Raw genomic sequence first — 25704 nt, 5'->3', positions numbered from 1 at the left:
CTTTTTTTTTCCTCCTTTCTGTGGTTGCTAAACTGTAAGAAGAGAGTAGAGCATGAGCCTTAACACAAAACATTAAAAGAGAATAAATGCAACACCAATGGTGAAAAGCAAGACATGCGTTGGCCGGGAATCGAACCCGGGTCAACTGCTTGGAAGGCAGCTATGCTCACCACTATACCACCAACGCTTTCGGAAGTGTACGTTTTTTTGACATTTTCTGCAATAACACTAAACTTTCTGTTGACAGAAGCATTTGGATGCAATGTAATGATGAAAAGTATAAAACACAACCTTTTAGCAGAGGATGGTTTCGATCCATCGACCTCTGGGTTATGGGCCCAGCACGCTTCCGCTGCGCCACTCTGCTCGTAGTGTTGGATGCTTAGAGTCGAAGTCTAATTACTGTCTGCCTTCTGGTCTGTGTCGTGTAATTTATCAGCCATTTCTTATCTGTTGGCAACTAGATTATTCTTGGTGTTTTGCAATTATTTCTTTGTTTTTTTCTGTTTCCTTTAGTCATATTGTTGAAAATCATTTGAAGAAACGGTGTCTGACCTTGCTTAAGGTGCAGGCAAAAATTGTGGTCCATTGGGTCTCTGTGGCGCAATCGGTTAGCGCGTTCGGCTGTTAACCGAAAGGTTGGTGGTTCGAGTCCACCCAGGGACGTCGCACCCTTTTGCAGTCCACCCAGAGACGTTGCACAGTTGGAGAAGTTTTTGCATTGGTGCTGAGCATCTCTCTCATGTAAAAGCCATTTTGCTGACTATGTTTTGAATTCACGAGGCAAACTGGAGAAAAACTTTCTGTATGAGATAAGATAAACAAAACTTCCTTCGAGCCGGAATTGAACCAGCGACCTAAGGATTGCTAATTTAGAGCTACAGTCCTCCGCTCTACCAGCTGAGCTATCGAAGGATTGTTTTGGCCACTGTCGAAAGCCTCCTAGGTTTGGCCGTGGGTGCCACGGGCAGATGGTAAAAATGATTCATTCAACTCTGCGAAAAAGGAATCCAATGGTAGCATTGGAGAATGCGGGCATCGATCCCGCTACCTCTCGCATGCTAAGCGAGCGCTCTACCACTTGAGCTAATCCCCCAAACCTGTGAAACTTGACGTCAGTTTCACGTCACACCAGGTCACAATTTTCATATACAGTCACAGATGACATTGCTTTTTTTTTTTTTTTTTTTTTTTTTTAAGTGTGGACTCCGTTTTCCCATACTTGAAGAACATTTAAGGAGTCCACAACGTGATTGGTGACCTACAAATACAGTCGAGCAACTTTCTAGCAAACCCTTTCTATGCACATGGAGAATCAAACCGGGGACAGTGAAAAAACTTGCATAGTTTGTAGAAAAAAGTTGTGATGTAGCACAATCCCAAGGAGAACCGTTGAACTTTTATGGGTTGGTTTGTTTATCGAAAATGCTGAGAGGTCGTGAAGGCCTCCTGGTCTTTTTTTTTCCTCCTTTCTGTGGTTGCTAAACTGTAAGAAGAGAGTAGAGCATGAGCCTTAACACAAAACATTAAAAGAGAATAAATGCAACACCAATGGTGAAAAGCAAGACATGCGTTGGCCGGGAATCGAACCCGGGTCAACTGCTTGGAAGGCAGCTATGCTCACCACTATACCACCAACGCTTTCGGAAGTGTACGTTTTTTTGACATTTTCTGCAATAACACTAAACTTTCTGTTGACAGAAGCATTTGGATGCAATGTAATGATGAAAAGTATAAAACACAACCTTTTAGCAGAGGATGGTTTCGATCCATCGACCTCTGGGTTATGGGCCCAGCACGCTTCCGCTGCGCCACTCTGCTCGTAGTGTTGGATGCTTAGAGTCGAAGTCTAATTACTGTCTGCCTTCTGGTCTGTGTCGTGTAATTTATCAGCCATTTCTTATCTGTTGGCAACTAGATTATTCTTGGTGTTTTGCAATTATTTCTTTGTTTTTTTCTGTTTCCTTTAGTCATATTGTTGAAAATCATTTGAAGAAACGGTGTCTGACCTTGCTTAAGGTGCAGGCAAAAATTGTGGTCCATTGGGTCTCTGTGGCGCAATCGGTTAGCGCGTTCGGCTGTTAACCGAAAGGTTGGTGGTTCGAGTCCACCCAGGGACGTCGCACCCTTTTGCAGTCCACCCAGAGACGTTGCACAGTTGGAGAAGTTTTTGCATTGGTGCTGAGCATCTCTCTCATGTAAAAGCCATTTTGCTGACTATGTTTTGAATTCACGAGGCAAACTGGAGAAAAACTTTCTGTATGAGATAAGATAAACAAAACTTCCTTCGAGCCGGAATTGAACCAGCGACCTAAGGATTGCTAATTTAGAGCTACAGTCCTCCGCTCTACCAGCTGAGCTATCGAAGGATTGTTTTGGCCACTGTCGAAAGCCTCCTAGGTTTGGCCGTGGGTGCCACGGGCAGATGGTAAAAATGATTCATTCAACTCTGCGAAAAAGGAATCCAATGGTAGCATTGGAGAATGCGGGCATCGATCCCGCTACCTCTCGCATGCTAAGCGAGCGCTCTACCACTTGAGCTAATCCCCCAAACCTGTGAAACTTGACGTCAGTTTCACGTCACACCAGGTCACAATTTTCATATACAGTCACAGATGACATTGCTTTTTTTTTTTTTTTTTTTTTTTTTTAAGTGTGGACTCCGTTTTCCCATACTTGAAGAACATTTAAGGAGTCCACAACGTGATTGGTGACCTACAAATACAGTCGAGCAACTTTCTAGCAAACCCTTTCTATGCACATGGAGAATCAAACCGGGGACAGTGAAAAAACTTGCATAGTTTGTAGAAAAAAGTTGTGATGTAGCACAATCCCAAGGAGAACCGTTGAACTTTTATGGGTTGGTTTGTTTATCGAAAATGCTGAGAGGTCGTGAAGGCCTCCTGGTCTTTTTTTTTCCTCCTTTCTGTGGTTGCTAAACTGTAAGAAGAGAGTAGAGCATGAGCCTTAACACAAAACATTAAAAGAGAATAAATGCAACACCAATGGTGAAAAGCAAGACATGCGTTGGCCGGGAATCGAACCCGGGTCAACTGCTTGGAAGGCAGCTATGCTCACCACTATACCACCAACGCTTTCGGAAGTGTACGTTTTTTTGACATTTTCTGCAATAACACTAAACTTTCTGTTGACAGAAGCATTTGGATGCAATGTAATGATGAAAAGTATAAAACACAACCTTTTAGCAGAGGATGGTTTCGATCCATCGACCTCTGGGTTATGGGCCCAGCACGCTTCCGCTGCGCCACTCTGCTCGTAGTGTTGGATGCTTAGAGTCGAAGTCTAATTACTGTCTGCCTTCTGGTCTGTGTCGTGTAATTTATCAGCCATTTCTTATCTGTTGGCAACTAGATTATTCTTGGTGTTTTGCAATTATTTCTTTGTTTTTTTCTGTTTCCTTTAGTCATATTGTTGAAAATCATTTGAAGAAACGGTGTCTGACCTTGCTTAAGGTGCAGGCAAAAATTGTGGTCCATTGGGTCTCTGTGGCGCAATCGGTTAGCGCGTTCGGCTGTTAACCGAAAGGTTGGTGGTTCGAGTCCACCCAGGGACGTCGCACCCTTTTGCAGTCCACCCAGAGACGTTGCACAGTTGGAGAAGTTTTTGCATTGGTGCTGAGCATCTCTCTCATGTAAAAGCCATTTTGCTGACTATGTTTTGAATTCACGAGGCAAACTGGAGAAAAACTTTCTGTATGAGATAAGATAAACAAAACTTCCTTCGAGCCGGAATTGAACCAGCGACCTAAGGATTGCTAATTTAGAGCTACAGTCCTCCGCTCTACCAGCTGAGCTATCGAAGGATTGTTTTGGCCACTGTCGAAAGCCTCCTAGGTTTGGCCGTGGGTGCCACGGGCAGATGGTAAAAATGATTCATTCAACTCTGCGAAAAAGGAATCCAATGGTAGCATTGGAGAATGCGGGCATCGATCCCGCTACGTCTCGCATGCTAAGCGAGCGCTCTACCACTTGAGCTAATCCCCCAAACCTGTGAAACTTGACGTCAGTTTCACGTCACACCAGGTCACAATTTTCATATACAGTCACAGATGACATTGCTTTTTTTTTTTTTTTTTTTTTTTAAGTGTGGACTCCGTTTTCCCATACTTGAAGAACATTTAAGGAGTCCACAACGTGATTGGTGACCTACAAATACAGTCGAGCAACTTTCTAGCAAACCCTTTCTATGCACATGGAGAATCAAACCGGGGACAGTGAAAAAACTTGCATAGTTTGTAGAAAAAAGTTGTGATGTAGCACAATCCCAAGGAGAACCGTTGAACTTTTATGGGTTGGTTTGTTTATCGAAAATGCTGAGAGGTCGTGAAGGCCTCCTGGTCTTTTTTTTTCCTCCTTTCTGTGGTTGCTAAACTGTAAGAAGAGAGTAGAGCATGAGCCTTAACACAAAACATTAAAAGAGAATAAATGCAACACCAATGGTGAAAAGCAAGACATGCGTTGGCCGGGAATCGAACCCGGGTCAACTGCTTGGAAGGCAGCTATGCTCACCACTATACCACCAACGCTTTCGGAAGTGTACGTTTTTTTGACATTTTCTGCAATAACACTAAACTTTCTGTTGACAGAAGCATTTGGATGCAATGTAATGATGAAAAGTATAAAACACAACCTTTTAGCAGAGGATGGTTTCGATCCATCGACCTCTGGGTTATGGGCCCAGCACGCTTCCGCTGCGCCACTCTGCTCGTAGTGTTGGATGCTTAGAGTCGAAGTCTAATTACTGTCTGCCTTCTGGTCTGTGTCGTGTAATTTATCAGCCATTTCTTATCTGTTGGCAACTAGATTATTCTTGGTGTTTTGCAATTATTTCTTTGTTTTTTTCTGTTTCCTTTAGTCATATTGTTGAAAATCATTTGAAGAAACGGTGTCTGACCTTGCTTAAGGTGCAGGCAAAAATTGTGGTCCATTGGGTCTCTGTGGCGCAATCGGTTAGCGCGTTCGGCTGTTAACCGAAAGGTTGGTGGTTCGAGTCCACCCAGGGATGTCGCACCCTTTTGCAGTCCACCCAGAGACGTTGCACAGTTGGAGAAGTTTTTGCATTGGTGCTGAGCATCTCTCTCATGTAAAAGCCATTTTGCTGACTATGTTTTGAATTCACGAGGCAAACTGGAGAAAAACTTTCTGTATGAGATAAGATAAACAAAACTTCCTTCGAGCCGGAATTGAACCAGCGACCTAAGGATTGCTAATTTAGAGCTACAGTCCTCCGCTCTACCAGCTGAGCTATCGAAGGATTGTTTTGGCCACTGTCGAAAGCCTCCTAGGTTTGGCCGTGGGTGCCACGGGCAGATGGTAAAAATGATTCATTCAACTCTGCGAAAAAGGAATCCAATGGTAGCATTGGAGAATGCGGGCATCGATCCCGCTACCTCTCGCATGCTAAGCGAGCGCTCTACCACTTGAGCTAATCCCCCAAACCTGTGAAACTTGACGTCAGTTTCACGTCACACCAGGTCACAATTTTCATATACAGTCACAGATGACATTGCTTTTTTTTTTTTTTTTTTTTTTTTTAAGTGTGGACTCCGTTTTCCCATACTTGAAGAACATTTAAGGAGTCCACAACGTGATTGGTGACCTACAAATACAGTCGAGCAACTTTCTAGCAAACCCTTTCTATGCACATGGAGAATCAAACCGGGGACAGTGAAAAAACTTGCATAGTTTGTAGAAAAAAGTTGTGATGTAGCACAATCCCAAGGAGAACCGTTGAACTTTTATGGGTTGGTTTGTTTATCGAAAATGCTGAGAGGTCGTGAAGGCCTCCTGGTCTTTTTTTTTCCTCCTTTCTGTGGTTGCTAAACTGTAAGAAGAGAGTAGAGCATGAGCCTTAACACAAAACATTAAAAGAGAATAAATGCAACACCAATGGTGAAAAGCAAGACATGCGTTGGCCGGGAATCGAACCCGGGTCAACTGCTTGGAAGGCAGCTATGCTCACCACTATACCACCAACGCTTTCGGAAGTGTACGTTTTTTTGACATTTTCTGCAATAACACTAAACTTTCTGTTGACAGAAGCATTTGGATGCAATGTAATGATGAAAAGTATAAAACACAACCTTTTAGCAGAGGATGGTTTCGATCCATCGACCTCTGGGTTATGGGCCCAGCACGCTTCCGCTGCGCCACTCTGCTCGTAGTGTTGGATGCTTAGAGTCGAAGTCTAATTACTGTCTGCCTTCTGGTCTGTGTCGTGTAATTTATCAGCCATTTCTTATCTGTTGGCAACTAGATTATTCTTGGTGTTTTGCAATTATTTCTTTGTTTTTTTCTGTTTCCTTTAGTCATATTGTTGAAAATCATTTGAAGAAACGGTGTCTGACCTTGCTTAAGGTGCAGGCAAAAATTGTGGTCCATTGGGTCTCTGTGGCGCAATCGGTTAGCGCGTTCGGCTGTTAACCGAAAGGTTGGTGGTTCGAGTCCACCCAGGGACGTCGCACCCTTTTGCAGTCCACCCAGAGACGTTGCACAGTTGGAGAAGTTTTTGCATTGGTGCTGAGCATCTCTCTCATGTAAAAGCCATTTTGCTGACTATGTTTTGAATTCACGAGGCAAACTGGAGAAAAACTTTCTGTATGAGATAAGATAAACAAAACTTCCTTCGAGCCGGAATTGAACCAGCGACCTAAGGATTGCTAATTTAGAGCTACAGTCCTCCGCTCTACCAGCTGAGCTATCGAAGGATTGTTTTGGCCACTGTCGAAAGCCTCCTAGGTTTGGCCGTGGGTGCCACGGGCAGATGGTAAAAATGATTCATTCAACTCTGCGAAAAAGGAATCCAATGGTAGCATTGGAGAATGCGGGCATCGATCCCGCTACCTCTCGCATGCTAAGCGAGCGCTCTACCACTTGAGCTAATCCCCCAAACCTGTGAAACTTGACGTCAGTTTCACGTCACACCAGGTCACAATTTTCATATACAGTCACAGATGACATTGCTTTTTTTTTTTTTTTTTTTTTTTTAAGTGTGGACTCCGTTTTCCCATACTTGAAGAACATTTAAGGAGTCCACAACGTGATTGGTGACCTACAAATACAGTCGAGCAACTTTCTAGCAAACCCTTTCTATGCACATGGAGAATCAAACCGGGGACAGTGAAAAAACTTGCATAGTTTGTAGAAAAAAGTTGTGATGTAGCACAATCCCAAGGAGAACCGTTGAACTTTTATGGGTTGGTTTGTTTATCGAAAATGCTGAGAGGTCGTGAAGGCCTCCTGGTCTTTTTTTTTCCTCCTTTCTGTGGTTGCTAAACTGTAAGAAGAGAGTAGAGCATGAGCCTTAACACAAAACATTAAAAGAGAATAAATGCAACACCAATGGTGAAAAGCAAGACATGCGTTGGCCGGGAATCGAACCCGGGTCAACTGCTTGGAAGGCAGCTATGCTCACCACTATACCACCAACGCTTTCGGAAGTGTACGTTTTTTTGACATTTTCTGCAATAACACTAAACTTTCTGTTGACAGAAGCATTTGGATGCAATGTAATGATGAAAAGTATAAAACACAACCTTTTAGCAGAGGATGGTTTCGATCCATCGACCTCTGGGTTATGGGCCCAGCACGCTTCCGCTGCGCCACTCTGCTCGTAGTGTTGGATGCTTAGAGTCGAAGTCTAATTACTGTCTGCCTTCTGGTCTGTGTCGTGTAATTTATCAGCCATTTCTTATCTGTTGGCAACTAGATTATTCTTGGTGTTTTGCAATTATTTCTTTGTTTTTTTCTGTTTCCTTTAGTCATATTGTTGAAAATCATTTGAAGAAACGGTGTCTGACCTTGCTTAAGGTGCAGGCAAAAATTGTGGTCCATTGGGTCTCTGTGGCGCAATCGGTTAGCGCGTTCGGCTGTTAACCGAAAGGTTGGTGGTTCGAGTCCACCCAGGGACGTCGCACCCTTTTGCAGTCCACCCAGAGACGTTGCACAGTTGGAGAAGTTTTTGCATTGGTGCTGAGCATCTCTCTCATGTAAAAGCCATTTTGCTGACTATGTTTTGAATTCACGAGGCAAACTGGAGAAAAACTTTCTGTATGAGATAAGATAAACAAAACTTCCTTCGAGCCGGAATTGAACCAGCGACCTAAGGATTGCTAATTTAGAGCTACAGTCCTCCGCTCTACCAGCTGAGCTATCGAAGGATTGTTTTGGCCACTGTCGAAAGCCTCCTAGGTTTGGCCGTGGGTGCCACGGGCAGATGGTAAAAATGATTCATTCAACTCTGCGAAAAAGGAATCCAATGGTAGCATTGGAGAATGCGGGCATCGATCCCGCTACCTCTCGCATGCTAAGCGAGCGCTCTACCACTTGAGCTAATCCCCCAAACCTGTGAAACTTGACGTCAGTTTCACGTCACACCAGGTCACAATTTTCATATACAGTCACAGATGACATTGCTTTTTTTTTTTTTTTTTTTTTTTTTAAGTGTGGACTCCGTTTTCCCATACTTGAAGAACATTTAAGGAGTCCACAACGTGATTGGTGACCTACAAATACAGTCGAGCAACTTTCTAGCAAACCCTTTCTATGCACATGGAGAATCAAACCGGGGACAGTGAAAAAACTTGCATAGTTTGTAGAAAAAAGTTGTGATGTAGCACAATCCCAAGGAGAACCGTTGAACTTTTATGGGTTGGTTTGTTTATCGAAAATGCTGAGAGGTCGTGAAGGCCTCCTGGTCTTTTTTTTTCCTCCTTTCTGTGGTTGCTAAACTGTAAGAAGAGAGTAGAGCATGAGCCTTAACACAAAACATTAAAAGAGAATAAATGCAACACCAATGGTGAAAAGCAAGACATGCGTTGGCCGGGAATCGAACCCGGGTCAACTGCTTGGAAGGCAGCTATGCTCACCACTATACCACCAACGCTTTCGGAAGTGTACGTTTTTTTGACATTTTCTGCAATAACACTAAACTTTCTGTTGACAGAAGCATTTGGATGCAATGTAATGATGAAAAGTATAAAACACAACCTTTTAGCAGAGGATGGTTTCGATCCATCGACCTCTGGGTTATGGGCCCAGCACGCTTCCGCTGCGCCACTCTGCTCGTAGTGTTGGATGCTTAGAGTCGAAGTCTAATTACTGTCTGCCTTCTGGTCTGTGTCGTGTAATTTATCAGCCATTTCTTATCTGTTGGCAACTAGATTATTCTTGGTGTTTTGCAATTATTTCTTTGTTTTTTTCTGTTTCCTTTAGTCATATTGTTGAAAATCATTTGAAGAAACGGTGTCTGACCTTGCTTAAGGTGCAGGCAAAAATTGTGGTCCATTGGGTCTCTGTGGCGCAATCGGTTAGCGCGTTCGGCTGTTAACCGAAAGGTTGGTGGTTCGAGTCCACCCAGGGACGTCGCACCCTTTTGCAGTCCACCCAGAGACGTTGCACAGTTGGAGAAGTTTTTGCATTGGTGCTGAGCATCTCTCTCATGTAAAAGCCATTTTGCTGACTATGTTTTGAATTCACGAGGCAAACTGGAGAAAAACTTTCTGTATGAGATAAGATAAACAAAACTTCCTTCGAGCCGGAATTGAACCAGCGACCTAAGGATTGCTAATTTAGAGCTACAGTCCTCCGCTCTACCAGCTGAGCTATCGAAGGATTGTTTTGGCCACTGTCGAAAGCCTCCTAGGTTTGGCCGTGGGTGCCACGGGCAGATGGTAAAAATGATTCATTCAACTCTGCGAAAAAGGAATCCAATGGTAGCATTGGAGAATGCGGGCATCAATCCCGCTACCTCTCGCATGCTAAGCGAGCGCTCTACCACTTGAGCTAATCCCCCAAACCTGTGAAACTTGACGTCAGTTTCACGTCACACCAGGTCACAATTTTCATATACAGTCACAGATGACATTGCTTTTTTTTTTTTTTTTTTTTTTTTTAAGTGTGGACTCCGTTTTCCCATACTTGAAGAACATTTAAGGAGTCCACAACGTGATTGGTGACCTACAAATACAGTCGAGCAACTTTCTAGCAAACCCTTTCTATGCACATGGAGAATCAAACCGGGGACAGTGAAAAAACTTGCATAGTTTGTAGAAAAAAGTTGTGATGTAGCACAATCCCAAGGAGAACCGTTGAACTTTTATGGGTTGGTTTGTTTATCGAAAATGCTGAGAGGTCGTGAAGGCCTCCTGGTCTTTTTTTTTCCTCCTTTCTGTGGTTGCTAAACTGTAAGAAGAGAGTAGAGCATGAGCCTTAACACAAAACATTAAAAGAGAATAAATGCAACACCAATGGTGAAAAGCAAGACATGCGTTGGCCGGGAATCGAACCCGGGTCAACTGCTTGGAAGGCAGCTATGCTCACCACTATACCACCAACGCTTTCGGAAGTGTACGTTTTTTTGACATTTTCTGCAATAACACTAAACTTTCTGTTGACAGAAGCATTTGGATGCAATGTAATGATGAAAAGTATAAAACACAACCTTTTAGCAGAGGATGGTTTCGATCCATCGACCTCTGGGTTATGGGCCCAGCACGCTTCCGCTGCGCCACTCTGCTCGTAGTGTTGGATGCTTAGAGTCGAAGTCTAATTACTGTCTGCCTTCTGGTCTGTGTCGTGTAATTTATCAGCCATTTCTTATCTGTTGGCAACTAGATTATTCTTGGTGTTTTGCAATTATTTCTTTGTTTTTTTCTGTTTCCTTTAGTCATATTGTTGAAAATCATTTGAAGAAACGGTGTCTGACCTTGCTTAAGGTGCAGGCAAAAATTGTGGTCCATTGGGTCTCTGTGGCGCAATCGGTTAGCGCGTTCGGCTGTTAACCGAAAGGTTGGTGGTTCGAGTCCACCCAGGGACGTCGCACCCTTTTGCAGTCCACCCAGAGACGTTGCACAGTTGGAGAAGTTTTTGCATTGGTGCTGAGCATCTCTCTCATGTAAAAGCCATTTTGCTGACTATGTTTTGAATTCACGAGGCAAACTGGAGAAAAACTTTCTGTATGAGATAAGATAAACAAAACTTCCTTCGAGCCGGAATTGAACCAGCGACCTAAGGATTGCTAATTTAGAGCTACAGTCCTCCGCTCTACCAGCTGAGCTATCGAAGGATTGTTTTGGCCACTGTCGAAAGCCTCCTAGGTTTGGCCGTGGGTGCCACGGGCAGATGGTAAAAATGATTCATTCAACTCTGCGAAAAAGGAATCCAATGGTAGCATTGGAGAATGCGGGCATCGATCCCGCTACCTCTCGCATGCTAAGCGAGCGCTCTACCACTTGAGCTAATCCCCCAAACCTGTGAAACTTGACGTCAGTTTCACGTCACACCAGGTCACAATTTTCATATACAGTCACAGATGACATTGCTTTTTTTTTTTTTTTTTTTTTTTTTTAAGTGTGGACTCCGTTTTCCCATACTTGAAGAACATTTAAGGAGTCCACAACGTGATTGGTGACCTACAAATACAGTCGAGCAACTTTCTAGCAAACCCTTTCTATGCACATGGAGAATCAAACCGGGGACAGTGAAAAAACTTGCATAGTTTGTAGAAAAAAGTTGTGATGTAGCACAATCCCAAGGAGAACCGTTGAACTTTTATGGGTTGGTTTGTTTATCGAAAATGCTGAGAGGTCGTGAAGGCCTCCTGGTCTTTTTTTTTCCTCCTTTCTGTGGTTGCTAAACTGTAAGAAGAGAGTAGAGCATGAGCCTTAACACAAAACATTAAAAGAGAATAAATGCAACACCAATGGTGAAAAGCAAGACATGCGTTGGCCGGGAATCGAACCCGGGTCAACTGCTTGGAAGGCAGCTATGCTCACCACTATACCACCAACGCTTTCGGAAGTGTACGTTTTTTTGACATTTTCTGCAATAACACTAAACTTTCTGTTGACAGAAGCATTTGGATGCAATGTAATGATGAAAAGTATAAAACACAACCTTTTAGCAGAGGATGGTTTCGATCCATCGACCTCTGGGTTATGGGCCCAGCACGCTTCCGCTGCGCCACTCTGCTCGTAGTGTTGGATGCTTAGAGTCGAAGTCTAATTACTGTCTGCCTTCTGGTCTGTGTCGTGTAATTTATCAGCCATTTCTTATCTGTTGGCAACTAGATTATTCTTGGTGTTTTGCAATTATTTCTTTGTTTTTTTCTGTTTCCTTTAGTCATATTGTTGAAAATCATTTGAAGAAACGGTGTCTGACCTTGCTTAAGGTGCAGGCAAAAATTGTGGTCCATTGGGTCTCTGTGGCGCAATCGGTTAGCGCGTTCGGCTGTTAACCGAAAGGTTGGTGGTTCGAGTCCACCCAGGGACGTCGCACCCTTTTGCAGTCCACCCAGAGACGTTGCACAGTTGGAGAAGTTTTTGCATTGGTGCTGAGCATCTCTCTCATGTAAAAGCCATTTTGCTGACTATGTTTTGAATTCACGAGGCAAACTGGAGAAAAACTTTCTGTATGAGATAAGATAAACAAAACTTCCTTCGAGCCGGAATTGAACCAGCGACCTAAGGATTGCTAATTTAGAGCTACAGTCCTCCGCTCTACCAGCTGAGCTATCGAAGGATTGTTTTGGCCACTGTCGAAAGCCTCCTAGGTTTGGCCGTGGGTGCCACGGGCAGATGGTAAAAATGATTCATTCAACTCTGCGAAAAAGGAATCCAATGGTAGCATTGGAGAATGCGGGCATCGATCCCGCTACCTCTCGCATGCTAAGCGAGCGCTCTACCACTTGAGCTAATCCCCCAAACCTGTGAAACTTGACGTCAGTTTCACGTCACACCAGGTCACAATTTTCATATACAGTCACAGATGACATTGCTTTTTTTTTTTTTTTTTTTTTTTAAGTGTGGACTCCGTTTTCCCATACTTGAAGAACATTTAAGGAGTCCACAACGTGATTGGTGACCTACAAATACAGTCGAGCAACTTTCTAGCAAACCCTTTCTATGCACATGGAGAATCAAACCGGGGACAGTGAAAAAACTTGCATAGTTTGTAGAAAAAAGTTGTGATGTAGCACAATCCCAAGGAGAACCGTTGAACTTTTATGGGTTGGTTTGTTTATCGAAAATGCTGAGAGGTCGTGAAGGCCTCCTGGTCTTTTTTTTTCCTCCTTTCTGTGGTTGCTAAACTGTAAGAAGAGAGTAGAGCATGAGCCTTAACACAAAACATTAAAAGAGAATAAATGCAACACCAATGGTGAAAAGCAAGACATGCGTTGGCCGGGAATCGAACCCGGGTCAACTGCTTGGAAGGCAGCTATGCTCACCACTATACCACCAACGCTTTCGGAAGTGTACGTTTTTTTGACATTTTCTGCAATAACACTAAACTTTCTGTTGACAGAAGCATTTGGATGCAATGTAATGATGAAAAGTATAAAACACAACCTTTTAGCAGAGGATGGTTTCGATCCATCGACCTCTGGGTTATGGGCCCAGCACGCTTCCGCTGCGCCACTCTGCTCGTAGTGTTGGATGCTTAGAGTCGAAGTCTAATTACTGTCTGCCTTCTGGTCTGTGTCGTGTAATTTATCAGCCATTTCTTATCTGTTGGCAACTAGATTATTCTTGGTGTTTTGCAATTATTTCTTTGTTTTTTTCTGTTTCCTTTAGTCATATTGTTGAAAATCATTTGAAGAAACGGTGTCTGACCTTGCTTAAGGTGCAGGCAAAAATTGTGGTCCATTGGGTCTCTGTGGCGCAATCGGTTAGCGCGTTCGGCTGTTAACCGAAAGGTTGGTGGTTCGAGTCCACCCAGGGACGTCGCACCCTTTTGCAGTCCACCCAGAGACGTTGCACAGTTGGAGAAGTTTTTGCATTGGTGCTGAGCATCTCTCTCATGTAAAAGCCATTTTGCTGACTATGTTTTGAATTCACGAGGCAAACTGGAGAAAAACTTTCTGTATGAGATAAGATAAACAAAACTTCCTTCGAGCCGGAATTGAACCAGCGACCTAAGGATTGCTAATTTAGAGCTACAGTCCTCCGCTCTACCAGCTGAGCTATCGAAGGATTGTTTTGGCCACTGTCGAAAGCCTCCTAGGTTTGGCCGTGGGTGCCACGGGCAGATGGTAAAAATGATTCATTCAACTCTGCGAAAAAGGAATCCAATGGTAGCATTGGAGAATGCGGGCATCGATCCCGCTACCTCTCGCATGCTAAGCGAGCGCTCTACCACTTGAGCTAATCCCCCAAACCTGTGAAACTTGACGTCAGTTTCACGTCACACCAGGTCACAATTTTCATATACAGTCACAGATGACATTGCTTTTTTTTTTTTTTTTTAAGTGTGGACTCCGTTTTCCCATACTTGAAGAACATTTAAGGAGTCCACAACGTGATTGGTGACCTACAAATACAGTCGAGCAACTTTCTAGCAAACCCTTTCTATGCACATGGAGAATCAAACCGGGGACAGTGAAAAAACTTGCATAGTTTGTAGAAAAAAGTTGTGATGTAGCACAATCCCAAGGAGAACCGTTGAACTTTTATGGGTTGGTTTGTTTACCGAAAATGCTGAGAGGTCGTGAAGGCCTCCTGGTCTTTTTTTTTCCTCCTTTCTGTGGTTGCTAAACTGTAAGAAGAGAGTAGAGCATGAGCCTTAACACAAAACATTAAAAGAGAATAAATGCAACACCAATGGTGAAAAGCAAGACATGCGTTGGCCGGGAATCGAACCCGGGTCAACTGCTTGGAAGGCAGCTATGCTCACCACTATACCACCAACGCTTTCGGAAGTGTACGTTTTTTTGACATTTTCTGCAATAACACTAAACTTTCTGTTGACAGAAGCATTTGGATGCAATGTAATGATGAAAAGTATAAAACACAACCTTTTAGCAGAGGATGGTTTCGATCCATCGACCTCTGGGTTATGGGCCCAGCACGCTTCCGCTGCGCCACTCTGCTCGTAGTGTTGGATGCTTAGAGTCGAAGTCTAATTACTGTCTGCCTTCTGGTCTGTGTCGTGTAATTTATCAGCCATTTCTTATCTGTTGGCAACTAGATTATTCTTGGTGTTTTGCAATTATTTCTTTGTTTTTTTCTGTTTCCTTTAGTCATATTGTTGAAAATCATTTGAAGAAACGGTGTCTGACCTTGCTTAAGGTGCAGGCAAAAATTGTGGTCCATTGGGTCTCTGTGGCGCAATCGGTTAGCGCGTTCGGCTGTTAACCGAAAGGTTGGTGGTTCGAGTCCACCCAGGGACGTCGCACCCTTTTGCAGTCCACCCAGAGACGTTGCACAGTTGGAGAAGTTTTTGCATTGGTGCTGAGCATCTCTCTCATGTAAAAGCCATTTTGCTGACTATGTTTTGAATTCACGAGGCAAACTGGAGAAAAACTTTCTGTATGAGATAAGATAAACAAAACTTCCTTCGAGCCGGAATTGAACCAGCGACCTAAGGATTGCTAATTTAGAGCTACAGTCCTCCGCTCTACCAGCTGAGCTATCGAAGGATTGTTTTGGCCACTGTCGAAAGCCTCCTAGGTTTGGCCGTGGGTGCCACGGGCAGATGGTAAAAATGATTCATTCAACTCTGCGAAAAAGGAATCCAATGGTAGCATTGGAGAATGCGGGCATCGATCCCGCTACCTCTCGCATGCTAAGCGAGCGCTCTACCACTTGAGCTAATCCCCCAAACCTGTGAAACTTGACGTCAGTTTCACGTCACACCAGGTCACAATTTTCATATACAGTCACAGATGACATTGCTTTTTTTTTTTTTTTTTTTTTTTAAGTGTGGACTCCGTTTTCCCATACTTGAAGAACATTTAAGGAGTCCACAACGTGATTGGTGACCTACAAATACAGTCGAGCAACTTTCTAGCAAACCCTTTCTATGCACATGGAGAATCAAACCGGGGACAGTGAAAAAACTTGCATAGTTTGTAGAAAAAAGTTGTGATGTAGCACAATCCCAAGGAGAACCGTTGAACTTTTATGGGTTGGTTTGTTTATCGAAAATGCTGAGAGGTCGTGAAGGCCTCCTGGTCTTTTTTTTTCCTCCTTTCTGTGGTTGCTAAACTGTAAGAAGAGAGTAGAGCATGAGCCTTAACACAAAACATTAAAAGAGAATAAATGCAACACCAATGGTGAAAAGCAAGACATGCGTTGGCCGGGAATCGAACCCGGGTCAACTGCTTGGAAGGCAGCTATGCTCACCACTATACCACCAACGCTTTCGGAAGTGTACGTTTTTTTGACATTTTCTGCAATAACACTAAACTTTCTGTTGACAGAAGCATTTGGATGCAATGTAATGATGAAAAGTATAAAACACAACCTTTTAGCAGAGGATGGTTTCGATCCATCGACCTCTGGGTTATGGGCCCAGCACGCTTCCGCTGCGCCACTCTGCTCGTAGTGTTGGATGCTTAGAGTCGAAGTCTAATTACTGTCTGCCTTCTGGTCTGTGTCGTGTAATTTATCAGCCATTTCTTATCTGTTGGCAACTAGATTATTCTTGGTGTTTTGCAATTATTTCTTTGTTTTTTTCTGTTTCCTTTAGTCATATTGTTGAAAATCATTTGAAGAAACGGTGTCTGACCTTGCTTAAGGTGCAGGCAAAAATTGTGGTCCATTGGGTCTCTGTGGCGCAATCGGTTAGCGCGTTTGGCTGTTAACCGAAAGGTTGGTGGTTCGAGTCCACCCAGGGACGTCGCACCCTTTTGCAGTCCACCCAGAGACGTTGCACAGTTGGAGAAGTTTTTGCATTGGTGCTGAGCATCTCTCTCATGTAAAAGCCATTTTGCTGACTATGTTTTGAATTCACGAGGCAAACTGGAGAAAAACTTTCTGTATGAGATAAGATAAACAAAACTTCCTTCGAGCCGGAATTGAACCAGCGACCTAAGGATTGCTAATTTAGAGCTACAGTCCTCCGCTCTACCAGCTGAGCTATCGAAGGATTGTTTTGGCCACTGTCGAAAGCCTCCTAGGTTTGGCCGTGGGTGCCACGGGCAGATGGTAAAAATGATTCATTCAACTCTGCGAAAAAGGAATCCAATGGTAGCATTGGAGAATGCGGGCATCGATCCCGCTACCTCTCGCATGCTAAGCGAGCGCTCTACCACTTGAGCTAATCCCCCAAACCTGTGAAACTTGACGTCAGTTTCACGTCACACCAGGTCACAATTTTCATATACAGTCACAGATGACATTGCTTTTTTTTTTTTTTTTTAAGTGTGGACTCCGTTTTCCCATACTTGAAGAACATTTAAGGAGTCCACAACGTGATTGGTGACCTACAAATACAGTCGAGCAACTTTCTAGCAAACCCTTTCTATGCACATGGAGAATCAAACCGGGGACAGTGAAAAAACTTGCATAGTTTGTAGAAAAAAGTTGTGATGTAGCACAATCCCAAGGAGAACCGTTGAACTTTTATGGGTTGGTTTGTTTACCGAAAATGCTGAGAGGTCGTGAAGGCCTCCTGGTCTTTTTTTTTCCTCCTTTCTGTGGTTGCTAAACTGTAAGAAGAGAGTAGAGCATGAGCCTTAACACAAAACATTAAAAGAGAATAAATGCAACACCAATGGTGAAAAGCAAGACATGCGTTGGCCGGGAATCGAACCCGGGTCAACTGCTTGGAAGGCAGCTATGCTCACCACTATACCACCAACGCTTTCGGAAGTGTACGTTTTTTTGACATTTTCTGCAATAACACTAAACTTTCTGTTGACAGAAGCATTTGGATGCAATGTAATGATGAAAAGTATAAAACACAACCTTTTAGCAGAGGATGGTTTCGATCCATCGACCTCTGGGTTATGGGCCCAGCACGCTTCCGCTGCGCCACTCTGCTCGTAGTGTTGGATGCTTAGAGTCGAAGTCTAATTACTGTCTGCCTTCTGGTCTGTGTCGTGTAATTTATCAGCCATTTCTTATCTGTTGGCAACTAGATTATTCTTGGTGTTTTGCAATTATTTCTTTGTTTTTTTCTGTTTCCTTTAGTCATATTGTTGAAAATCATTTGAAGAAACGGTGTCTGACCTTGCTTAAGGTGCAGGCAAAAATTGTGGTCCATTGGGTCTCTGTGGCGCAATCGGTTAGCGCGTTCGGCTGTTAACCGAAAGGTTGGTGGTTCGAGTCCACCCAGGGACGTCGCACCCTTTTGCAGTCCACCCAGAGACGTTGCACAGTTGGAGAAGTTTTTGCATTGGTGCTGAGCATCTCTCTCATGTAAAAGCCATTTTGCTGACTATGTTTTGAATTCACGAGGCAAACTGGAGAAAAACTTTCTGTATGAGATAAGATAAACAAAACTTCCTTCGAGCCGGAATTGAACCAGCGACCTAAGGATTGCTAATTTAGAGCTACAGTCCTCCGCTCTACCAGCTGAGCTATCGAAGGATTGTTTTGGCCACTGTCGAAAGCCTCCTAGGTTTGGCCGTGGGTGCCACGGGCAGATGGTAAAAATGATTCATTCAACTCTGCGAAAAAGGAATCCAATGGTAGCATTGGAGAATGCGGGCATCGATCCCGCTACCTCTCGCATGCTAAGCGAGCGCTCTACCACTTGAGCTAATCCCCCAAACCTGTGAAACTTGACGTCAGTTTCACGTCACACCAGGTCACAATTTTCATATACAGTCACAGATGACATTGCTTTTTTTTTTTTTTTTTTTTTTTTTAAGTGTGGACTCCGTTTTCCCATACTTGAAGAACATTTAAGGAGTCCACAACGTGATTGGTGACCTACAAATACAGTCGAGCAACTTTCTAGCAAACCCTTTCTATGCACATGGAGAATCAAACCGGGGACAGTGAAAAAACTTGCATAGTTTGTAGAAAAAAGTTGTGATGTAGCACAATCCCAAGGAGAACCGTTGAACTTTTATGGGTTGGTTTGTTTATCGAAAATGCTGAGAGGTCGTGAAGGCCTCCTGGTCTTTTTTTTTCCTCCTTTCTGTGGTTGCTAAACTGTAAGAAGAGAGTAGAGCATGAGCCTTAACACAAAACATTAAAAGAGAATAAATGCAACACCAATGGTGAAAAGCAAGACATGCGTTGGCCGGGAATCGAACCCGGGTCAACTGCTTGGAAGGCAGCTATGCTCACCACTATACCACCAACGCTTTCGGAAGTGTACGTTTTTTTGACATTTTCTGCAATAACACTAAACTTTCTGTTGACAGAAGCATTTGGATGCAATGTAATGATGAAAAGTATAAAACACAACCTTTTAGCAGAGGATGGTTTCGATCCATCGACCTCTGGGTTATGGGCCCAGCACGCTTCCGCTGCGCCACTCTGCTCGTAGTGTTGGATGCTTAGAGTCGAAGTCTAATTACTGTCTGCCTTCTGGTCTGTGTCGTGTAATTTATCAGCCATTTCTTATCTGTTGGCAACTAGATTATTCTTGGTGTTTTGCAATTATTTCTTTGTTTTTTTCTGTTTCCTTTAGTCATATTGTTGAAAATCATTTGAAGAAACGGTGTCTGACCTTGCTTAAGGTGCAGGCAAAAATTGTGGTCCATTGGGTCTCTGTGGCGCAATCGGTTAGCGCGTTTGGCTGTTAACCGAAAGGTTGGTGGTTCGAGTCCACCCAGGGACGTCGCACCCTTTTGCAGTCCACCCAGAGACGTTGCACAGTTGGAGAAGTTTTTGCATTGGTGCTGAGCATCTCTCTCATGTAAAAGCCATTTTGCTGACTATGTTTTGAATTCACGAGGCAAACTGGAGAAAAACTTTCTGTATGAGATAAGATAAACAAAACTTCCTTCGAGCCGGAATTGAACCAGCGACCTAAGGATTGCTAATTTAGAGCTACAGTCCTCCGCTCTACCAGCTGAGCTATCGAAGGATTGTTTTGGCCACTGTCGAAAGCCTCCTAGGTTTGGCCGTGGGTGCCACGGGCAGATGGTAAAAATGATTCATTCAACTCTGCGAAAAAGGAATCCAATGGTAGCATTGGAGAATGCGGGCATCGATCCCGCTACCTCTCGCATGCTAAGCGAGCGCTCTACCACTTGAGCTAATCCCCCAAACCTGTGAAACTTGACGTCAGTTTCACGTCACACCAGGTCACAATTTTCATATACAGTCACAGATGACATTGCTTTTTTTTTTTTTTTTTTTTTTTTTAAGTGTGGACTCCGTTTTCCCATACTTGAAGAACATTTAAGGAGTCCACAACGTGATTGGTGACCTACAAATACAGTCGAGCAACTTTCTAGCAAACCCTTTCTATGCACATGGAGAATCAAACCGGGGACAGTGAAAAAACTTGCATAGTTTGTAGAAAAAAGTTGTGATGTAGCACAATCCCAAGGAGAACCGTTGAACTTTTATGGGTTGGTTTGTTTATCGAAAATGCTGAGAGGTCGTGAAGGCCTCCTGGTCTTTTTTTTTCCTCCTTTCTGTGGTTGCTAAACTGTAAGAAGAGAGTAGAGCATGAGCCTTAACACAAAACATTAAAAGAGAATAAATGCAACACCAATGGTGAAAAGCAAGACATGCGTTGGCCGGGAATCGAACCCGGGTCAACTGCTTGGAAGGCAGCTATGCTCACCACTATACCACCAACGCTTTCGGAAGTGTACGTTTTTTTGACATTTTCTGCAATAACACTAAACTTTCTGTTGACAGAAGCATTTGGATGCAATGTAATGATGAAAAGTATAAAACACAACCTTTTAGCAGAGGATGGTTTCGATCCATCGACCTCTGGGTTATGGGCCCAGCACGCTTCCGCTGCGCCACTCTGCTCGTAGTGTTGGATGCTTAGAGTCGAAGTCTAATTACTGTCTGCCTTCTGGTCTGTGTCGTGTAATTTATCAGCCATTTCTTATCTGTTGGCAACTAGATTATTCTTGGTGTTTTGCAATTATTTCTTTGTTTTTTTCTGTTTCCTTTAGTCATATTGTTGAAAATCATTTGAAGAAACGGTGTCTGACCTTGCTTAAGGTGCAGGCAAAAATTGTGGTCCATTGGGTCTCTGTGGCGCAATCGGTTAGCGCGTTTGGCTGTTAACCGAAAGGTTGGTGGTTCGAGTCCACCCAGGGACGTCGCACCCTTTTGCAGTCCACCCAGAGACGTTGCACAGTTGGAGAAGTTTTTGCATTGGTGCTGAGCATCTCTCTCATGTAAAAGCCATTTTGCTGACTATGTTTTGAATTCACGAGGCAAACTGGAGAAAAACTTTCTGTATGAGATAAGATAAACAAAACTTCCTTCGAGCCGGAATTGAACCAGCGACCTAAGGATTGCTAATTTAGAGCTACAGTCCTCCGCTCTACCAGCTGAGCTATCGAAGGATTGTTTTGGCCACTGTCGAAAGCCTCCTAGGTTTGGCCGTGGGTGCCACGGGCAGATGGTAAAAATGATTCATTCAACTCTGCGAAAAAGGAATCCAATGGTAGCATTGGAGAATGCGGGCATCGATCCCGCTACCTCTCGCATGCTAAGCGAGCGCTCTACCACTTGAGCTAATCCCCCAAACCTGTGAAACTTGACGTCAGTTTCACGTCACACCAGGTCACAATTTTCATATACAGTCACAGATGACATTGCTTTTTTTTTTTTTTTTTTTTTTTTTAAGTGTGGACTCCGTTTTCCCATACTTGAAGAACATTTAAGGAGTCCACAACGTGATTGGTGACCTACAAATACAGTCGAGCAACTTTCTAGCAAACCCTTTCTATGCACATGGAGAATCAAACCGGGGACAGTGAAAAAACTTGCATAGTTTGTAGAAAAAAGTTGTGATGTAGCACAATCCCAAGGAGAACCGTTGAACTTTTATGGGTTGGTTTGTTTATCGAAAATGCTGAGAGGTCGTGAAGGCCTCCTGGTCTTTTTTTTTCCTCCTTTCTGTGGTTGCTAAACTGTAAGAAGAGAGTAGAGCATGAGCCTTAACACAAAACATTAAAAGAGAATAAATGCAACACCAATGGTGAAAAGCAAGACATGCGTTGGCCGGGAATCGAACCCGGGTCAACTGCTTGGAAGGCAGCTATGCTCACCACTATACCACCAACGCTTTCGGAAGTGTACGTTTTTTTGACATTTTCTGCAATAACACTAAACTTTCTGTTGACAGAAGCATTTGGATGCAATGTAATGATGAAAAGTATAAAACACAACCTTTTAGCAGAGGATGGTTTCGATCCATCGACCTCTGGGTTATGGGCCCAGCACGCTTCCGCTGCGCCACTCTGCTCGTAGTGTTGGATGCTTAGAGTCGAAGTCTAATTACTGTCTGCCTTCTGGTCTGTGTCGTGTAATTTATCAGCCATTTCTTATCTGTTGGCAACTAGATTATTCTTGGTGTTTTGCAATTATTTCTTTGTTTTTTTCTGTTTCCTTTAGTCATATTGTTGAAAATCATTTGAAGAAACGGTGTCTGACCTTGCTTAAGGTGCAGGCAAAAATTGTGGTCCATTGGGTCTCTGTGGCGCAATCGGTTAGCGCGTTTGGCTGTTAACCGAAAGGTTGGTGGTTCGAGTCCACCCAGGGACGTCGCACCCTTTTGCAGTCCACCCAGAGACGTTGCACAGTTGGAGAAGTTTTTGCATTGGTGCTGAGCATCTCTCTCATGTAAAAGCCATTTTGCTGACTATGTTTTGAATTCACGAGGCAAACTGGAGAAAAACTTTCTGTATGAGATAAGATAAACAAAACTTCCTTCGAGCCGGAATTGAACCAGCGACCTAAGGATTGCTAATTTAGAGCTACAGTCCTCCGCTCTACCAGCTGAGCTATCGAAGGATTGTTTTGGCCACTGTCGAAAGCCTCCTAGGTTTGGCCGTGGGTGCCACGGGCAGATGGTAAAAATGATTCATTCAACTCTGCGAAAAAGGAATCCAATGGTAGCATTGGAGAATGCGGGCATCGATCCCGCTACCTCTCGCATGCTAAGCGAGCGCTCTACCACTTGAGCTAATCCCCCAAACCTGTGAAACTTGACGTCAGTTTCACGTCACACCAGGTCACAATTTTCATATACAGTCACAGATGACATTGCTTTTTTTTTTTTTTTTTTTTTTTTTTAAGTGTGGACTCCGTTTTCCCATACTTGAAGAACATTTAAGGAGTCCACAACGTGATTGGTGACCTACAAATACAGTCGAGCAACTTTCTAGCAAACCCTTTCTATGCACATGGAGAATCAAACCGGGGACAGTGAAAAAACTTGCATAGTTTGTAGAAAAAAGTTGTGATGTAGCACAATCCCAAGGAGAACCGTTGAACTTTTATGGGTTGGTTTGTTTACCGAAAATGCTGAGAGGTCGTGAAGGCCTCCTGGTCTTTTTTTTTCCTCCTTTCTGTGGTTGCTAAACTGTAAGAAGAGAGTAGAGCATGAGCCTTAACACAAAACATTAAAAGAGAATAAATGCAACACCAATGGTGAAAAGCAAGACATGCGTTGGCCGGGAATCGAACCCGGGTCAACTGCTTGGAAGGCAGCTATGCTCACCACTATACCACCAACGCTTTCGGAAGTGTACGTTTTTTTGACATTTTCTGCAATAACACTAAACTTTCTGTTGACAGAAGCATTTGGATGCAATGTAATGATGAAAAGTATAAAACACAACCTTTTAGCAGAGGATGGTTTCGATCCATCGACCTCTGGGTTATGGGCCCAGCACGCTTCCGCTGCGCCACTCTGCTCGTAGTGTTGGATGCTTAGAGTCGAAGTCTAATTACTGTCTGCCTTCTGGTCTGTGTCGTGTAATTTATCAGCCATTTCTTATCTGTTGGCAACTAGATTATTCTTGGTGTTTTGCAATTATTTCTTTGTTTTTTTCTGTTTCCTTTAGTCATATTGTTGAAAATCATTTGAAGAAACGGTGTCTGACCTTGCTTAAGGTGCAGGCAAAAATTGTGGTCCATTGGGTCTCTGTGGCGCAATCGGTTAGCGCGTTTGGCTGTTAACCGAAAGGTTGGTGGTTCGAGTCCACCCAGGGACGTCGCACCCTTTTGCAGTCCACCCAGAGACGTTGCACAGTTGGAGAAGTTTTTGCATTGGTGCTGAGCATCTCTCTCATGTAAAAGCCATTTTGCTGACTATGTTTTGAATTCACGAGGCAAACTGGAGAAAAACTTTCTGTATGAGATAAGATAAACAAAACTTCCTTCGAGCCGGAATTGAACCAGCGACCTAAGGATTGCTAATTTAGAGCTACAGTCCTCCGCTCTACCAGCTGAGCTATCGAAGGATTGTTTTGGCCACTGTCGAAAGCCTCCTAGGTTTGGCCGTGGGTGCCACGGGCAGATGGTAAAAATGATTCATTCAACTCTGCGAAAAAGGAATCCAATGGTAGCATTGGAGAATGCGGGCATCGATCCCGCTACCTCTCGCATGCTAAGCGAGCGCTCTACCACTTGAGCTAATCCCCCAAACCTGTGAAACTTGACGTCAGTTTCACGTCACACCAGGTCACAATTTTCATATACAGTCACAGATGACATTGCTTTTTTTTTTTTTTTTTTTTTTTTTTAAGTGTGGACTCCGTTTTCCCATACTTGAAGAACATTTAAGGAGTCCACAACGTGATTGGTGACCTACAAATACAGTCGAGCAACTTTCTAGCAAACCCTTTCTATGCACATGGAGAATCAAACCGGGGACAGTGAAAAAACTTGCATAGTTTGTAGAAAAAAGTTGTGATGTAGCACAATCCCAAGGAGAACCGTTGAACTTTTATGGGTTGGTTTGTTTACCGAAAATGCTGAGAGGTCGTGAAGGCCTCCTGGTCTTTTTTTTTCCTCCTTTCTGTGGTTGCTAAACTGTAAGAAGAGAGTAGAGCATGAGCCTTAACACAAAACATTAAAAGAGAATAAATGCAACACCAATGGTGAAAAGCAAGACATGCGTTGGCCGGGAATCGAACCCGGGTCAACTGCTTGGAAGGCAGCTATGCTCACCACTATACCACCAACGCTTTCGGAAGTGTACGTTTTTTTGACATTTTCTGCAATAACACTAAACTTTCTGTTGACAGAAGCATTTGGATGCAATGTAATGATGAAAAGTATAAAACACAACCTTTTAGCAGAGGATGGTTTCGATCCATCGACCTCTGGGTTATGGGCCCAGCACGCTTCCGCTGCGCCACTCTGCTCGTAGTGTTGGATGCTTAGAGTCGAAGTCTAATTACTGTCTGCCTTCTGGTCTGTGTCGTGTAATTTATCAGCCATTTCTTATCTGTTGGCAACTAGATTATTCTTGGTGTTTTGCAATTATTTCTTTGTTTTTTTCTGTTTCCTTTAGTCATATTGTTGAAAATCATTTGAAGAAACGGTGTCTGACCTTGCTTAAGGTGCAGGCAAAAATTGTGGTCCATTGGGTCTCTGTGGCGCAATCGGTTAGCGCGTTCGGCTGTTAACCGAAAGGTTGGTGGTTCGAGTCCACCCAGGGACGTCGCACCCTTTTGCAGTCCACCCAGAGACGTTGCACAGTTGGAGAAGTTTTTGCATTGGTGCTGAGCATCTCTCTCATGTAAAAGCCATTTTGCTGACTATGTTTTGAATTCACGAGGCAAACTGGAGAAAAACTTTCTGTATGAGATAAGATAAACAAAACTTCCTTCGAGCCGGAATTGAACCAGCGACCTAAGGATTGCTAATTTAGAGCTACAGTCCTCCGCTCTACCAGCTGAGCTATCGAAGGATTGTTTTGGCCACTGTCGAAAGCCTCCTAGGTTTGGCCGTGGGTGCCACGGGCAGATGGTAAAAATGATTCATTCAACTCTGCGAAAAAGGAATCCAATGGTAGC

At 43.6% G+C, this 25704-nt stretch overlaps 63 non-coding genes across 63 annotated transcripts; 12 read left to right on the top strand and 51 right to left on the bottom strand.

Annotated features, from left to right (window-relative positions):
* Positions 1-115: 115 nt before the first annotated feature.
* Positions 116-187, bottom strand: TRNAG-UCC (transfer RNA glycine (anticodon UCC)). Its single transcript has one exon. It is a non-coding gene; the product is annotated as a tRNA-Gly (tRNA).
* Positions 188-592: 405 nt separating this feature from the next.
* On the top strand, positions 593-666 carry TRNAN-GUU (transfer RNA asparagine (anticodon GUU)). The gene has a single exon. It is a non-coding gene; the product is annotated as a tRNA-Asn (tRNA).
* A 163-nt stretch (positions 667-829) lies between these two features.
* On the bottom strand, positions 830-915 carry TRNAY-GUA (transfer RNA tyrosine (anticodon GUA)). The gene is given in 2 exon segments: positions 830-865; positions 879-915. It is a non-coding gene; the product is annotated as a tRNA-Tyr (tRNA).
* A 108-nt stretch (positions 916-1023) lies between these two features.
* Positions 1024-1096, bottom strand: TRNAA-AGC (transfer RNA alanine (anticodon AGC)). Its single transcript has one exon. It is a non-coding gene; the product is annotated as a tRNA-Ala (tRNA).
* Positions 1097-1569: 473 nt separating this feature from the next.
* On the bottom strand, positions 1570-1641 carry TRNAG-UCC (transfer RNA glycine (anticodon UCC)). The gene has a single exon. It is a non-coding gene; the product is annotated as a tRNA-Gly (tRNA).
* Positions 1642-2046: 405 nt separating this feature from the next.
* TRNAN-GUU (transfer RNA asparagine (anticodon GUU)) lies at positions 2047-2120 on the top strand. Its single transcript has one exon. It is a non-coding gene; the product is annotated as a tRNA-Asn (tRNA).
* A 163-nt stretch (positions 2121-2283) lies between these two features.
* Positions 2284-2369, bottom strand: TRNAY-GUA (transfer RNA tyrosine (anticodon GUA)). Its single transcript is given in 2 exon segments — positions 2284-2319; positions 2333-2369. It is a non-coding gene; the product is annotated as a tRNA-Tyr (tRNA).
* A 108-nt stretch (positions 2370-2477) lies between these two features.
* On the bottom strand, positions 2478-2550 carry TRNAA-AGC (transfer RNA alanine (anticodon AGC)). Its single transcript has one exon. It is a non-coding gene; the product is annotated as a tRNA-Ala (tRNA).
* A 473-nt stretch (positions 2551-3023) lies between these two features.
* Positions 3024-3095, bottom strand: TRNAG-UCC (transfer RNA glycine (anticodon UCC)). The gene has a single exon. It is a non-coding gene; the product is annotated as a tRNA-Gly (tRNA).
* Positions 3096-3500: 405 nt separating this feature from the next.
* On the top strand, positions 3501-3574 carry TRNAN-GUU (transfer RNA asparagine (anticodon GUU)). Its single transcript has one exon. It is a non-coding gene; the product is annotated as a tRNA-Asn (tRNA).
* Positions 3575-3737: 163 nt separating this feature from the next.
* TRNAY-GUA (transfer RNA tyrosine (anticodon GUA)) lies at positions 3738-3823 on the bottom strand. Its single transcript is given in 2 exon segments — positions 3738-3773; positions 3787-3823. It is a non-coding gene; the product is annotated as a tRNA-Tyr (tRNA).
* Positions 3824-4474: 651 nt separating this feature from the next.
* TRNAG-UCC (transfer RNA glycine (anticodon UCC)) lies at positions 4475-4546 on the bottom strand. The gene has a single exon. It is a non-coding gene; the product is annotated as a tRNA-Gly (tRNA).
* Positions 4547-5188: 642 nt separating this feature from the next.
* Positions 5189-5274, bottom strand: TRNAY-GUA (transfer RNA tyrosine (anticodon GUA)). Its single transcript is given in 2 exon segments — positions 5189-5224; positions 5238-5274. It is a non-coding gene; the product is annotated as a tRNA-Tyr (tRNA).
* Positions 5275-5382: 108 nt separating this feature from the next.
* On the bottom strand, positions 5383-5455 carry TRNAA-AGC (transfer RNA alanine (anticodon AGC)). Its single transcript has one exon. It is a non-coding gene; the product is annotated as a tRNA-Ala (tRNA).
* Positions 5456-5927: 472 nt separating this feature from the next.
* Positions 5928-5999, bottom strand: TRNAG-UCC (transfer RNA glycine (anticodon UCC)). Its single transcript has one exon. It is a non-coding gene; the product is annotated as a tRNA-Gly (tRNA).
* A 405-nt stretch (positions 6000-6404) lies between these two features.
* Positions 6405-6478, top strand: TRNAN-GUU (transfer RNA asparagine (anticodon GUU)). The gene has a single exon. It is a non-coding gene; the product is annotated as a tRNA-Asn (tRNA).
* Positions 6479-6641: 163 nt separating this feature from the next.
* Positions 6642-6727, bottom strand: TRNAY-GUA (transfer RNA tyrosine (anticodon GUA)). Its single transcript is given in 2 exon segments — positions 6642-6677; positions 6691-6727. It is a non-coding gene; the product is annotated as a tRNA-Tyr (tRNA).
* Positions 6728-6835: 108 nt separating this feature from the next.
* Positions 6836-6908, bottom strand: TRNAA-AGC (transfer RNA alanine (anticodon AGC)). The gene has a single exon. It is a non-coding gene; the product is annotated as a tRNA-Ala (tRNA).
* Positions 6909-7379: 471 nt separating this feature from the next.
* On the bottom strand, positions 7380-7451 carry TRNAG-UCC (transfer RNA glycine (anticodon UCC)). The gene has a single exon. It is a non-coding gene; the product is annotated as a tRNA-Gly (tRNA).
* Positions 7452-7856: 405 nt separating this feature from the next.
* On the top strand, positions 7857-7930 carry TRNAN-GUU (transfer RNA asparagine (anticodon GUU)). The gene has a single exon. It is a non-coding gene; the product is annotated as a tRNA-Asn (tRNA).
* Positions 7931-8093: 163 nt separating this feature from the next.
* Positions 8094-8179, bottom strand: TRNAY-GUA (transfer RNA tyrosine (anticodon GUA)). The gene is given in 2 exon segments: positions 8094-8129; positions 8143-8179. It is a non-coding gene; the product is annotated as a tRNA-Tyr (tRNA).
* Positions 8180-8287: 108 nt separating this feature from the next.
* On the bottom strand, positions 8288-8360 carry TRNAA-AGC (transfer RNA alanine (anticodon AGC)). Its single transcript has one exon. It is a non-coding gene; the product is annotated as a tRNA-Ala (tRNA).
* A 472-nt stretch (positions 8361-8832) lies between these two features.
* Positions 8833-8904, bottom strand: TRNAG-UCC (transfer RNA glycine (anticodon UCC)). The gene has a single exon. It is a non-coding gene; the product is annotated as a tRNA-Gly (tRNA).
* Positions 8905-9309: 405 nt separating this feature from the next.
* On the top strand, positions 9310-9383 carry TRNAN-GUU (transfer RNA asparagine (anticodon GUU)). Its single transcript has one exon. It is a non-coding gene; the product is annotated as a tRNA-Asn (tRNA).
* A 163-nt stretch (positions 9384-9546) lies between these two features.
* On the bottom strand, positions 9547-9632 carry TRNAY-GUA (transfer RNA tyrosine (anticodon GUA)). Its single transcript is given in 2 exon segments — positions 9547-9582; positions 9596-9632. It is a non-coding gene; the product is annotated as a tRNA-Tyr (tRNA).
* A 653-nt stretch (positions 9633-10285) lies between these two features.
* Positions 10286-10357, bottom strand: TRNAG-UCC (transfer RNA glycine (anticodon UCC)). The gene has a single exon. It is a non-coding gene; the product is annotated as a tRNA-Gly (tRNA).
* A 405-nt stretch (positions 10358-10762) lies between these two features.
* Positions 10763-10836, top strand: TRNAN-GUU (transfer RNA asparagine (anticodon GUU)). The gene has a single exon. It is a non-coding gene; the product is annotated as a tRNA-Asn (tRNA).
* Positions 10837-10999: 163 nt separating this feature from the next.
* TRNAY-GUA (transfer RNA tyrosine (anticodon GUA)) lies at positions 11000-11085 on the bottom strand. The gene is given in 2 exon segments: positions 11000-11035; positions 11049-11085. It is a non-coding gene; the product is annotated as a tRNA-Tyr (tRNA).
* Positions 11086-11193: 108 nt separating this feature from the next.
* On the bottom strand, positions 11194-11266 carry TRNAA-AGC (transfer RNA alanine (anticodon AGC)). The gene has a single exon. It is a non-coding gene; the product is annotated as a tRNA-Ala (tRNA).
* Positions 11267-11739: 473 nt separating this feature from the next.
* On the bottom strand, positions 11740-11811 carry TRNAG-UCC (transfer RNA glycine (anticodon UCC)). Its single transcript has one exon. It is a non-coding gene; the product is annotated as a tRNA-Gly (tRNA).
* Positions 11812-12216: 405 nt separating this feature from the next.
* Positions 12217-12290, top strand: TRNAN-GUU (transfer RNA asparagine (anticodon GUU)). Its single transcript has one exon. It is a non-coding gene; the product is annotated as a tRNA-Asn (tRNA).
* Positions 12291-12453: 163 nt separating this feature from the next.
* Positions 12454-12539, bottom strand: TRNAY-GUA (transfer RNA tyrosine (anticodon GUA)). Its single transcript is given in 2 exon segments — positions 12454-12489; positions 12503-12539. It is a non-coding gene; the product is annotated as a tRNA-Tyr (tRNA).
* Positions 12540-12647: 108 nt separating this feature from the next.
* Positions 12648-12720, bottom strand: TRNAA-AGC (transfer RNA alanine (anticodon AGC)). The gene has a single exon. It is a non-coding gene; the product is annotated as a tRNA-Ala (tRNA).
* A 470-nt stretch (positions 12721-13190) lies between these two features.
* TRNAG-UCC (transfer RNA glycine (anticodon UCC)) lies at positions 13191-13262 on the bottom strand. Its single transcript has one exon. It is a non-coding gene; the product is annotated as a tRNA-Gly (tRNA).
* A 405-nt stretch (positions 13263-13667) lies between these two features.
* TRNAN-GUU (transfer RNA asparagine (anticodon GUU)) lies at positions 13668-13741 on the top strand. The gene has a single exon. It is a non-coding gene; the product is annotated as a tRNA-Asn (tRNA).
* Positions 13742-13904: 163 nt separating this feature from the next.
* TRNAY-GUA (transfer RNA tyrosine (anticodon GUA)) lies at positions 13905-13990 on the bottom strand. Its single transcript is given in 2 exon segments — positions 13905-13940; positions 13954-13990. It is a non-coding gene; the product is annotated as a tRNA-Tyr (tRNA).
* A 108-nt stretch (positions 13991-14098) lies between these two features.
* On the bottom strand, positions 14099-14171 carry TRNAA-AGC (transfer RNA alanine (anticodon AGC)). The gene has a single exon. It is a non-coding gene; the product is annotated as a tRNA-Ala (tRNA).
* A 464-nt stretch (positions 14172-14635) lies between these two features.
* Positions 14636-14707, bottom strand: TRNAG-UCC (transfer RNA glycine (anticodon UCC)). Its single transcript has one exon. It is a non-coding gene; the product is annotated as a tRNA-Gly (tRNA).
* A 405-nt stretch (positions 14708-15112) lies between these two features.
* TRNAN-GUU (transfer RNA asparagine (anticodon GUU)) lies at positions 15113-15186 on the top strand. Its single transcript has one exon. It is a non-coding gene; the product is annotated as a tRNA-Asn (tRNA).
* A 163-nt stretch (positions 15187-15349) lies between these two features.
* TRNAY-GUA (transfer RNA tyrosine (anticodon GUA)) lies at positions 15350-15435 on the bottom strand. The gene is given in 2 exon segments: positions 15350-15385; positions 15399-15435. It is a non-coding gene; the product is annotated as a tRNA-Tyr (tRNA).
* Positions 15436-15543: 108 nt separating this feature from the next.
* Positions 15544-15616, bottom strand: TRNAA-AGC (transfer RNA alanine (anticodon AGC)). Its single transcript has one exon. It is a non-coding gene; the product is annotated as a tRNA-Ala (tRNA).
* Positions 15617-16086: 470 nt separating this feature from the next.
* Positions 16087-16158, bottom strand: TRNAG-UCC (transfer RNA glycine (anticodon UCC)). The gene has a single exon. It is a non-coding gene; the product is annotated as a tRNA-Gly (tRNA).
* Positions 16159-16800: 642 nt separating this feature from the next.
* TRNAY-GUA (transfer RNA tyrosine (anticodon GUA)) lies at positions 16801-16886 on the bottom strand. The gene is given in 2 exon segments: positions 16801-16836; positions 16850-16886. It is a non-coding gene; the product is annotated as a tRNA-Tyr (tRNA).
* Positions 16887-16994: 108 nt separating this feature from the next.
* TRNAA-AGC (transfer RNA alanine (anticodon AGC)) lies at positions 16995-17067 on the bottom strand. The gene has a single exon. It is a non-coding gene; the product is annotated as a tRNA-Ala (tRNA).
* A 464-nt stretch (positions 17068-17531) lies between these two features.
* Positions 17532-17603, bottom strand: TRNAG-UCC (transfer RNA glycine (anticodon UCC)). Its single transcript has one exon. It is a non-coding gene; the product is annotated as a tRNA-Gly (tRNA).
* Positions 17604-18008: 405 nt separating this feature from the next.
* On the top strand, positions 18009-18082 carry TRNAN-GUU (transfer RNA asparagine (anticodon GUU)). Its single transcript has one exon. It is a non-coding gene; the product is annotated as a tRNA-Asn (tRNA).
* Positions 18083-18245: 163 nt separating this feature from the next.
* On the bottom strand, positions 18246-18331 carry TRNAY-GUA (transfer RNA tyrosine (anticodon GUA)). The gene is given in 2 exon segments: positions 18246-18281; positions 18295-18331. It is a non-coding gene; the product is annotated as a tRNA-Tyr (tRNA).
* A 108-nt stretch (positions 18332-18439) lies between these two features.
* TRNAA-AGC (transfer RNA alanine (anticodon AGC)) lies at positions 18440-18512 on the bottom strand. Its single transcript has one exon. It is a non-coding gene; the product is annotated as a tRNA-Ala (tRNA).
* Positions 18513-18984: 472 nt separating this feature from the next.
* TRNAG-UCC (transfer RNA glycine (anticodon UCC)) lies at positions 18985-19056 on the bottom strand. The gene has a single exon. It is a non-coding gene; the product is annotated as a tRNA-Gly (tRNA).
* A 642-nt stretch (positions 19057-19698) lies between these two features.
* TRNAY-GUA (transfer RNA tyrosine (anticodon GUA)) lies at positions 19699-19784 on the bottom strand. Its single transcript is given in 2 exon segments — positions 19699-19734; positions 19748-19784. It is a non-coding gene; the product is annotated as a tRNA-Tyr (tRNA).
* A 108-nt stretch (positions 19785-19892) lies between these two features.
* Positions 19893-19965, bottom strand: TRNAA-AGC (transfer RNA alanine (anticodon AGC)). The gene has a single exon. It is a non-coding gene; the product is annotated as a tRNA-Ala (tRNA).
* Positions 19966-20437: 472 nt separating this feature from the next.
* Positions 20438-20509, bottom strand: TRNAG-UCC (transfer RNA glycine (anticodon UCC)). Its single transcript has one exon. It is a non-coding gene; the product is annotated as a tRNA-Gly (tRNA).
* A 642-nt stretch (positions 20510-21151) lies between these two features.
* TRNAY-GUA (transfer RNA tyrosine (anticodon GUA)) lies at positions 21152-21237 on the bottom strand. The gene is given in 2 exon segments: positions 21152-21187; positions 21201-21237. It is a non-coding gene; the product is annotated as a tRNA-Tyr (tRNA).
* Positions 21238-21345: 108 nt separating this feature from the next.
* On the bottom strand, positions 21346-21418 carry TRNAA-AGC (transfer RNA alanine (anticodon AGC)). Its single transcript has one exon. It is a non-coding gene; the product is annotated as a tRNA-Ala (tRNA).
* A 472-nt stretch (positions 21419-21890) lies between these two features.
* Positions 21891-21962, bottom strand: TRNAG-UCC (transfer RNA glycine (anticodon UCC)). The gene has a single exon. It is a non-coding gene; the product is annotated as a tRNA-Gly (tRNA).
* Positions 21963-22604: 642 nt separating this feature from the next.
* TRNAY-GUA (transfer RNA tyrosine (anticodon GUA)) lies at positions 22605-22690 on the bottom strand. Its single transcript is given in 2 exon segments — positions 22605-22640; positions 22654-22690. It is a non-coding gene; the product is annotated as a tRNA-Tyr (tRNA).
* Positions 22691-22798: 108 nt separating this feature from the next.
* Positions 22799-22871, bottom strand: TRNAA-AGC (transfer RNA alanine (anticodon AGC)). The gene has a single exon. It is a non-coding gene; the product is annotated as a tRNA-Ala (tRNA).
* Positions 22872-23344: 473 nt separating this feature from the next.
* TRNAG-UCC (transfer RNA glycine (anticodon UCC)) lies at positions 23345-23416 on the bottom strand. Its single transcript has one exon. It is a non-coding gene; the product is annotated as a tRNA-Gly (tRNA).
* Positions 23417-24058: 642 nt separating this feature from the next.
* TRNAY-GUA (transfer RNA tyrosine (anticodon GUA)) lies at positions 24059-24144 on the bottom strand. The gene is given in 2 exon segments: positions 24059-24094; positions 24108-24144. It is a non-coding gene; the product is annotated as a tRNA-Tyr (tRNA).
* A 108-nt stretch (positions 24145-24252) lies between these two features.
* TRNAA-AGC (transfer RNA alanine (anticodon AGC)) lies at positions 24253-24325 on the bottom strand. Its single transcript has one exon. It is a non-coding gene; the product is annotated as a tRNA-Ala (tRNA).
* A 473-nt stretch (positions 24326-24798) lies between these two features.
* Positions 24799-24870, bottom strand: TRNAG-UCC (transfer RNA glycine (anticodon UCC)). Its single transcript has one exon. It is a non-coding gene; the product is annotated as a tRNA-Gly (tRNA).
* A 405-nt stretch (positions 24871-25275) lies between these two features.
* TRNAN-GUU (transfer RNA asparagine (anticodon GUU)) lies at positions 25276-25349 on the top strand. Its single transcript has one exon. It is a non-coding gene; the product is annotated as a tRNA-Asn (tRNA).
* A 163-nt stretch (positions 25350-25512) lies between these two features.
* Positions 25513-25598, bottom strand: TRNAY-GUA (transfer RNA tyrosine (anticodon GUA)). Its single transcript is given in 2 exon segments — positions 25513-25548; positions 25562-25598. It is a non-coding gene; the product is annotated as a tRNA-Tyr (tRNA).
* Between the last annotated feature and the right edge of the window lie 106 nt (positions 25599-25704).

This window comes from Ranitomeya variabilis, chromosome 2 (genome assembly GCF_051348905.1).
Source record: "Ranitomeya variabilis isolate aRanVar5 chromosome 2, aRanVar5.hap1, whole genome shotgun sequence".
Lineage (NCBI taxonomy): Eukaryota > Metazoa > Chordata > Amphibia > Anura > Dendrobatidae > Ranitomeya > Ranitomeya variabilis.
The sequence above is the reverse complement of the archived record's forward strand: the minus strand, read 5'-3'. Positions and strand labels throughout refer to the sequence as shown.